The sequence below is a fragment of the Salvelinus sp. IW2-2015 genome, unplaced genomic scaffold (genome assembly GCF_002910315.2).
Source record: "Salvelinus sp. IW2-2015 unplaced genomic scaffold, ASM291031v2 Un_scaffold2931, whole genome shotgun sequence".
NCBI classification, from domain to species: domain Eukaryota; kingdom Metazoa; phylum Chordata; class Actinopteri; order Salmoniformes; family Salmonidae; genus Salvelinus; species Salvelinus sp. IW2-2015.
Window position 1 is genome coordinate 39,548 of NW_019944227.1, and position 9,863 is coordinate 49,410.

Sequence of the window (9,863 nt, forward strand, 5' to 3'; positions counted from 1 at the left end):
TATCGAGGTCAAGATCAACGGAGAAAATTACAGAGAGATCCTTGATGAAAACCTGGTCACCTTCCAACATGACAATGACCCTAAGCACACAGCCAAGGACAACACAGGAGTGGCTTCGGGCAAGTCTCTGAATGACCTTGAGGTGGCCAGCCAGAGCCCGAACTTGAACCCGAATAGAACATCTCTGAGACACCTGAAAATAGTGTACAGCGACGCTCCCCATCCAAACCTGACAGAGCTCGAGAAGAAGGGAGAAACTCCCCAAATGCGAGGTGCCAAGCTTGCTAGGCATACCCAAAAGACTCGGATGTTATCACTGCCAAAGTGCTTCAAGAAAGTACTGTAAAAGGTCTGAAAACTTATGTAAATGTGATATTTCAGTTGTTTATTTTTACTACATATGGGGGGATAGGGAAGAGGAGGTTACTCGCGTATAGTCGTGCTCAGTACCAGGGATAACGGAGGGAGCGGTTTTTGTTCTCCAGAGTATACAGCAAGGTCACGATCGTCTTTGGTGAAAGAGTGGACCAAGGCGCAGCGTGATATAAATATCTTATTTTATTGAGAAGATGAAATGAACACGAACACTAATACAAACAAAACAAAAAACAACAAACGACCGTGAAGCTACAAACGAAAGTGCAGACACAAGCTACTAACGTTAAACATAGACAATTACCCACAACCTACCTAATGCTATGGCTGCCTAAATATGACTCCCAATCAAGACAACGATAGACAGCTGTCTCTAATTGAGAACCAATTTAGCAACCATAGACTTACCTAAACACCTACACTGAACACAACCCCATAAACTCTACAAAACCCCCTAGAGGGGGTTCACTTCACCAAATTGGACTATTTTTGTATGTCCAATACTTGAAATCCAAATAAAAATCAATTTAAATTACACGTTGTAATTCAACAAAATAGGAGAAAAACACATATATCACCACTTTATTTTAAGAATGTGAAATTCAGAATAATAGTAGAGAGAATGATTTATTTCAACTTTTATTTCTTCATCACATCCCAGTGGGTCAGAAGTTACATACACTCAATTAGTATTTGGTAGCATTGCCTTTAAATTGTAACTTGGGTCAAACGTTTCGTAGCCTTCCCACAAGCTTCCCACAAGAATTTGGGTGAATTTCTGCCCATTCCTCCTGACAGCTGGTGAACTGAGTCAGGTTTGTAGGTCTCCTTGCTCGCACATGCTTTTTCAGTTCTGCCCACAAAGTCATCCATCATGCTTCCTCCTCAGTTGCAAATTAATTTAGGATGCAATAGAAATGCATGTATTAATGTCTATATTCGTTATTGACACGTTTATTTATTACCGACACCTTAAATACACACTTTAAATTATATATTTGCTAAACATACACATATACATATATATTTATTTTAACATGTAAAACATTTTCCTTCAAGTATGTTTTGTTGTTAGAGTACTAATGTTTATCCGCAATACAACGACAAAAAAATACTTAAATACATGTCATTTTGTCATTTAATTTAATACATTTAATTTAAATATGTCTAGAATATGGTGTGCCAATATGTCCGACCGGTCGTTCAAACCTCTGAAACGCAATAGCATCAGCAATCCCATGGTTTATATATCATTGGTTCACCCTCGTATTTTGGATTGAAAAGAGGCCAGTAGTAAAGATTACCAGACCCAGTGAGACTGCTGCACGACATCCCCTACAGGCTGGTCCAGTGAGGATTTCAATGTATGTGCTGCAGTGTCTGGTTAAGGCAACAGCCATTACTGAGCCAATTAAAACTCAGTTCACTTATGTATTATTCTACAGCTGGCCTCATCCCTTTGGATGAAGCTGGCTTGTTGTTCCTTTTTGTAAAGTTTTGGATTTTGTTCAATAAATCCTTAGACATCTAAAAAATATATATATATGTTACAGCGTGCTAGACTACTTTCAGTTTCGCAATTCACCGAAGTAACGCTACTTTCATTTTCATGCTCCACACCCTTTCTTTTCCAACGAGCTGTAAAGACGTAAGAAATGTTCTCAATATAATTAAAAGTGGTTATGTAAGGATTCTTTGCAGCTATGCTTAAACAAATACATAATAAAGTAGAGCTCTATAGCATAGTTAGCCCAATCATAGTTGATCATGAAAAGTTAAACATCCTGTGAAAATGGGAAACTGTAAATTGCCATTGATTTCATTATTCATTTGTATTTATTAGATTATACAAATACTACTAAACCACATCCAAATGTTTACATTTTTAAAGACAAATGTTAGGGAAATTAGAATTTAGGCTACTGTATATTCACTTTAGTCTATAGGCTATTCATGTGTGGTCAGTGCCATTTAAGATGTTGTTTTTTTCGTTAGCATGCGCTAATTCTATTACAGCATATTTTATGAATGTCATTCATATCCCATTCATCCAGTTCAATTAACAGCGATCGGTTTAGGCTACTACATGATACTTGAATTTTCCCTAAACCCATCATGAGATGGCTACGAGCTAGCCTATGAATGAAAGTTTACAATGTACTGTAGGTGCACACAGTCGAGTGATAATGTTGAGGTGACACATTCAAAACCGCCTTGCACTCTCTTGCAGCGTCTAGCTGATCTAGGGTGTAATAATTAGTCCAACAGTTGCAAATGAGAGTTTATAGTGGACAAAATTCAGGTATGTTTATCCCCTTTCCGTTTGCTTCCTTTTAAGAGTTTTTCCTCCACAGAATCGGCGGTATGAATACACCCCTGGTCACACATTCATAGCAGTCACGTTGTATTCCTTCTCACATCTATGTGCTCTCTTCCTATAACCTTTTCCCTTCCTTTATGGACTTCAATGCACAACACATCAGCTGTATGTAACCAGGCAAAAAACTTCCAAACATATTATAACTGCTACATACGGCCTACATCGTTGTCACCATATTAGCTAAAGTAATGTCATAGTCAACATAGCTAATAAAACTAACGTGTTAATAAACCTGCTACAATCACTCAGTAACTTTACAGCGTATAGTCAGTTAGCAGTATAGCAGTTAATATATAGTCAAACCAAAAGCTTACCTTGACTTGGAAGAGTTCCAGTATTGTGTCAGATAGTCATAGCCAGCTAGCTAACATAGCATCCCCTCGTTTGAGCAGGGTTTTGAGTAGGCGCAAACTAGCTAGCTAAGTAAGTGAAACTTGAAAAAAATATCTCTCTTGCTTCTCCTTCATTTTTAAAGAAATGTATTTGTTAAAAACTGTTCATATTGTCTTTCTCTCTCTTTAAGTCAACTACTCACTACATTTTATGCACTGCAGTGTTAGCTAGCTGTAGCTTATGCTTTCAGTACTAGATGTCATATCATGCTGCAAAAGCACTGATAGGTTGGAGGATGTCCTCCGGAAGTTGTCATAATTACTGTGTAAGTCTATGGAAGGGGTGAGAACCATGAGCCTCCTAGGTTTTGTATTGAAGTCAATGTACCCAGAGGAGGACGGAAGCTAGCTGCCCTCCGGCTACACCATGGTGCTACCCTACAGAGTGCTGTTGACTGACTAGTCTCCCAGTCCCTGCTGCTGAAAAACATCCCCACAGCATGATGCTGCCACCACCATGCTTCACCGTAGGGATGGTGCTAGGTTTCCTCCAGATGAGACGCTTGGCATTCAGGCCAAAGAGTTCAATCTTGGTTATCAGACCAGAGAATCTTGTTTCTCATAGTCTGAGAGTCCGTTAGGTGCCCTTTGGCAAATTCTAAGCAGGCTGCCATGTGCCTTTTACTGAGGAGTGGCTTATGTCTGGTCACTCTACCATAAAGGCCTGATTGGTGGAATGCTGCAGAGATGGTTGTCCTTCTAGAAGGTTCTCTCATCTCCACAGAGGAACTCTGGAGCTCTGTCAGCTCTAGGAAGAGTCTTGGTGGTTCCAACCTTCTTCCATTTAAGAATGATGGAGGCCACGGTGTTCTTGCAGAAATGTTTTGGTACCCTTCCCCAGATCTGCGCCTTGAAACAATCCTGTCTCGCTCTAAGGACAATTCCTTCGACCTCATGGCTTGTTTTATTTCTCTTACATGCACTGTCAACAGTGGGACCTTATATAGACAGGTGTGCCTTTCCAAATCATGTCCAATCAATTGAATTTACCAGGGCCGCAACTTTGGTTTTAGAGTGGGGGGGACATAACATTTTATTTAATATGTTTTTTCTTCTTCAGATAAACACTCCAAACAGCCTACCCTACCGCTCGAAGGGGTCCGTATGGTCCTACAGCACACCGTTGCCTCGTTTTGTATCACATTCCAATGATAAAACTGTGTGTAGGGGGGGGGGGGACTCCTCAGTGAATTTCATAAAAAACATTTAAAAAGTTATCCTTTTTAGATAAAACTATACTAAATATATTCACGTCACCAAATAATTTATTAAAAAAACACTGTTTTGCAATGAAGGTCTACAGTAGCCTCAACAGCACTCTGTAGGGTAGCACCATGGTGTAGCCGGAGGGCAGCTAGCTTCCGTCCTCCTCTGGGTACATTGACTTCAATACAAAACCTAGGAGGCTCATGGTTCTCACCCCCTTCCATAGACTTACACAGTAATTATGACAACTTCCGGAGGACATCCTCCAACCTATCAGTGCTTTTGCAGCATAAACTGACATCTAGTACTGAAAGCATAAGCTACAGCTAGCTTACACTGCAGTGCATAAAATGTAGTGAGTAGTTGACTTAGAGAGAGAAAGACAATAGTTGAACAGTTTTGAACAAATACATTTCTTTAAAAATGAAGGAGAAGCAAGAGAGATATTTTTTTCAGTTTCACTTACTTAGCTAGCTAGTTTAGCCTACTCAAACACCCTGCTCAAACAGAGGGATGCTATGTTAGCTAGCTGACTATGACTATCTGACACAATACTGTAACTCTTCCAAGTCAAGGTAAGCTTTTGGTTTGACTAATATATTAACTGCTATACTGCTAACTGACTATAAGCTGTATAGTTACTGAGTGACTGTAGCAGGTTTATTGACACGTTAGTTTTATTAGCTATGTTGACTATGACATTACTTTAGCTAATATGGTGACAACGATGTAGGCCGTATGTAGCAGTTATAATATAGTTTGGAAAGTTTTTTTTTGCCTGGTTACATACAGCTGATGTGTTGTGCATTGAAGTCCATAAAGGAAGGGAAAAGGTTATAGGAAGAGAGCACATAGATGTGAGAAGGAATACAACGTGACTGCTATGAATGTGTGACCAGGGGTGTATTCATACCGCCGATTCTGTTGGAGGAAAAAATCTTAAACTGAAGCAAACGGAAAGGGGATAAACATACCTGAATTTGTCCACTATAAACTCTAATTTGCAACTGTTGGGACTAATTATTACACCCTAGATCAGCTAGACGCTTGCAAGAGAGTGCAAGGCGGTTTTGAATGTGTCACCTCAACATTATCACTCGACATGTGTGCACCTACAGTACGTTGTAATCTTTCATTCATAGGCTAGCTCGTAGCCATCTCATGATGGGTTTAGGGAAAATTTGAGTATCATGTAGTAGCCTAAACCGATCGCTGTTACATTGAACTGGATGAATGGGATATGAATGACATTCATCAAATATGCTGTAATAGAATTAAGGCCATGCTAACGAAAAAAACAACATCTTAAATGGCACTGACCACCACTGAAATAGCCTATAGACTAAAGTGAATATACAGTAGCCTAAATTCTAATTTCCCTAACATTTGTCTTTAAAAAATGTAAACATTTGGATGTGGTTTAGTAGTATTTGTATAATCTAATAAATACAAATGAATAATGAAATAACATGGCAATTTACAGATTGACATTTCACAGGATGTTTAACTTTTCATGATCAACTATGATTGGGCTAACTATGCTATAGAGCTCTACTTTATTATGTATTTGTTTAAGCATAGCTGACAAAGAAATTCTTAACATAACCCACTTTTAATTATATTGAGAAACATTCTTACCGTCTTTACAGCTCGTTGGAAAAGAAAAGGGTGTGGAGCATGAAAACGAAAGTAGCGTTACTTCGGTGAATTGCGAAACTGAAAGTAGGCTATAGCACGCTGTAACTCATATATATATATTCCAGATGTCTAAGGATTTATTGAACAAAATTACAAAACTTTACAAAAAGGAACAAAAGCCCAGCTTCATCCAAAGGGATGAGGCCAGCTGTAGAATAATACATAAGTGAACTGAGTTTTATTGGCTCAGTAGTGGCTCACTCACTGTTCCTTAACCAGACACTGCAGCAACATACATTGAAATCCTCACTGGACCAGCCTGTAGGGGATGTCGTSCAGCAGTCTCACTGGGTCTGGTAATCTTTACTACCTGGSCTCTTTTCAATCCAAAATACSGAGGTGAAACCAATGATTTATAAACCATGGGATTGCTGATGCTATTGCGTTTCAGAGGTTTGAAGCGACCGGTCGGACATATTGGCACACCATATTCTAGCATATTTAAATTAAATGTATTTAAATTAAAATGACAAAATNACACGTTAGTTTTATTAGCTATGTTGACTATGACATTACTTTAGCTAATATGGTGACAACGATGTAGGCCGTATGTAGCAGTTATAATATAGTTTGGAAAGTTTTTTTTTGCCTGGTTACATACAGCTGATGTGTTGTGCATTGAAGTCCATAAAGGAAGGGAAAAGGTTATAGGAAGAGAGCACATAGATGTGAGAAGGAATACAACGTGACTGCTATGAATGTGTGACCAGGGGTGTATTCATACCGCCGATTCTGTTGGAGGAAAAAATCTTAAACTGAAGCAAACGGAAAGGGGATAAACATACCTGAATTTGTCCACTATAAACTCTAATTTGCAACTGTTGGGACTAATTATTACACCCTAGATCAGCTAGACGCTTGCAAGAGAGTGCAAGGCGGTTTTGAATGTGTCACCTCAACATTATCACTCGACATGTGTGCACCTACAGTACGTTGTAATCTTTCATTCATAGGCTAGCTCGTAGCCATCTCATGATGGGTTTAGGGAAAATTTGAGTATCATGTAGTAGCCTAAACCGATCGCTGTTACATTGAACTGGATGAATGGGATATGAATGACATTCATCAAATATGCTGTAATAGAATTAAGGCCATGCTAACGAAAAAAACAACATCTTAAATGGCACTGACCACCACTGAAATAGCCTATAGACTAAAGTGAATATACAGTAGCCTAAATTCTAATTTCCCTAACATTTGTCTTTAAAAAATGTAAACATTTGGATGTGGTTTAGTAGTATTTGTATAATCTAATAAATACAAATGAATAATGAAATAACATGGCAATTTACAGATTGACATTTCACAGGATGTTTAACTTTTCATGATCAACTATGATTGGGCTAACTATGCTATAGAGCTCTACTTTATTATGTATTTGTTTAAGCATAGCTGACAAAGAAATTCTTAACATAACCCACTTTTAATTATATTGAGAAACATTCTTACCGTCTTTACAGCTCGTTGGAAAAGAAAAGGGTGTGGAGCATGAAAACGAAAGTAGCGTTACTTCGGTGAATTGCGAAACTGAAAGTAGGCTATAGCACGCTGTAACTCATATATATATATTCCAGATGTCTAAGGATTTATTGAACAAAATTACAAAACTTTACAAAAAGGAACAAAAGCCCAGCTTCATCCAAAGGGATGAGGCCAGCTGTAGAATAATACATAAGTGAACTGAGTTTTATTGGCTCAGTAGTGGCTCACTCACTGTTCCTTAACCAGACACTGCAGCAACATACATTGAAATCCTCACTGGACCAGCCTGTAGGGGATGTCGTSCAGCAGTCTCACTGGGTCTGGTAATCTTTACTACCTGGSCTCTTTTCAATCCAAAATACSGAGGTGAAACCAATGATTTATAAACCATGGGATTGCTGATGCTATTGCGTTTCAGAGGTTTGAATTGACCGGTCGGACATATTGGCACACCATATTCTAGCATATTTAAATTAAATGTATTTAAATTAAAATGACAAAATTACATGTATTTAAGTATTTCTTGTCGTTTTATTGCGGACAATAACATTAGTACTCTAAACAACAAAACATACTTGAAGGAAAATGTTTTTACATGTTAAAAATAAATATATATGTATATGTGTATGTGTATGTTTAGCAAATAATATAATTTAAAAGTGTGTATTAAGGTGTCTGTAATAGAATAAACGTGTCAATAACGAATATAGCCATTAATACATGCATTTCTATTGCATCCTAAATATATTTTGCAACTGAGGAGGAGCAATGATGGACTGACTGCCATCTGGAGCACCGGGAGTTTTCCCGGTGAGCTGGGGCCGATGCAACGCAAAATATAAATAACCCCAGCCCCTGATAAAAGAAAAAATAACCAAGTGCTGTGTGTCTGACTGGCCCAGGCGAGTGGGCTGCCAGCCCACTGCCACTGTGGTTGGGTATTACATCTGTCAGCCTCTCTCTCCCAGCCAATTACTTTTGGTCCAGTCCATTCTAACTTACCTGGCCCCGCCCATTTCCCATCTCTGTTAAGTGGTGACATTTGGATAAATAGTGGAGTGGAGCAAGATGGACAAACAAAAAGAGAATACATGTAAAAGTGGTGCTGAAAAGTGGAGAGAGAAGAGGTTGAAGTCCCTTGAAGCTGATGCAGACAAATGTTTTAAAATAACAAATTATTCATTTGGCGCCATTACAGTCAATCATCTCAGCCTAGTGAGCCTGAAGGCACTGGCAGCAGAGAGGAGAGAGAGCAGAGAGAGCAGCCTAGTGAGCCTGAAGGCACTGGCAGCAGAGAGGAGAAAGAGCAGAGAGAGCAGCCTAGTGGGCCTGAAGGCACTGGCAGCAGAGAGGAGAGAGAGCAGCCCATTGAGCCTGGAGGCACTGGCAGCAGAGAGGAGAGAGAGCAGCCCATTGAGCACAGTGATACCAGTTCAACTGTTATTCAAGGTTTTGCAGCTGAAGCGGTAACACAGAAGACAATAGGGATAAAATAAGCAATGCTTGGGTTTGGCTAGTTGGCTATTTAGCTATATCTGGTGCCTTTTCTTGAAACAAGCGCTCGTCAATGTCAGTTTTCATGAACCGACCAATCACAGCCTGGATGGGGCGGGACATTAAATAAAGATTGACGTGCTACAACAAACTTTCAAAATGTTGAACTCCTTGTTCTGATTATTGACAAGTTAGTACTTAGCATTAACAAATTAGAGACTAACCACCAATGTAGACCATTTTTCTTGCACAAGGATTTAATGACGGAACAAAACCTACAAAAATTATAAATATTGGTTGTGTATTTCTTAAACTTATGGATTGTCCAATTGGAACGAATATTATACTAGTGCTGTATAGTATACTATTATATGAAATTCTATGAATATACTAACATTATATAATTAATATATTAATATTATACTAACATTATACTATTATATTAACATTATACTTTTTATTTAATGTTGTAATATTATACTAATTTATACTAATATATTCTAATTACTGATCCAGGTTGAGGATAGTGGATCTGCAATGGACAGATGTACAGTTGAAGTCAGAAGTTTACATACACCTTAGCCAAATATATTTAAACTCAGTTTTTCACAATTCCTGACATTTAATCCTAGTAAAAATTCCCTGTCTTAGGTCAGTTAGGATCACCACTTTATTTTAAGAATGTGAAATGTCAGAATAATAGTAGAGAGAATGATTTATTTCAGCTTGTATTTCTTTCATCACATTCCCAGTGGGTCAGAAGTTTACATACACTCAATTAGTATTTGGTAGCATTGCCTTTAAATTGTTTAACTTGGGGCAAACATTTCGGGTAG

The 9,863-nt window shown here is 38.4% G+C and overlaps 1 pseudogene; it reads right to left on the reverse strand.

The window, feature by feature from the left end:
* Positions 1–9,531: 9,531 nt before the first annotated feature.
* LOC112075010 (SERTA domain-containing protein 2-like) overlaps positions 9,532–9,863 on the reverse strand; it is a 15,056-nt pseudogene continuing 14,724 nt past the window's right edge.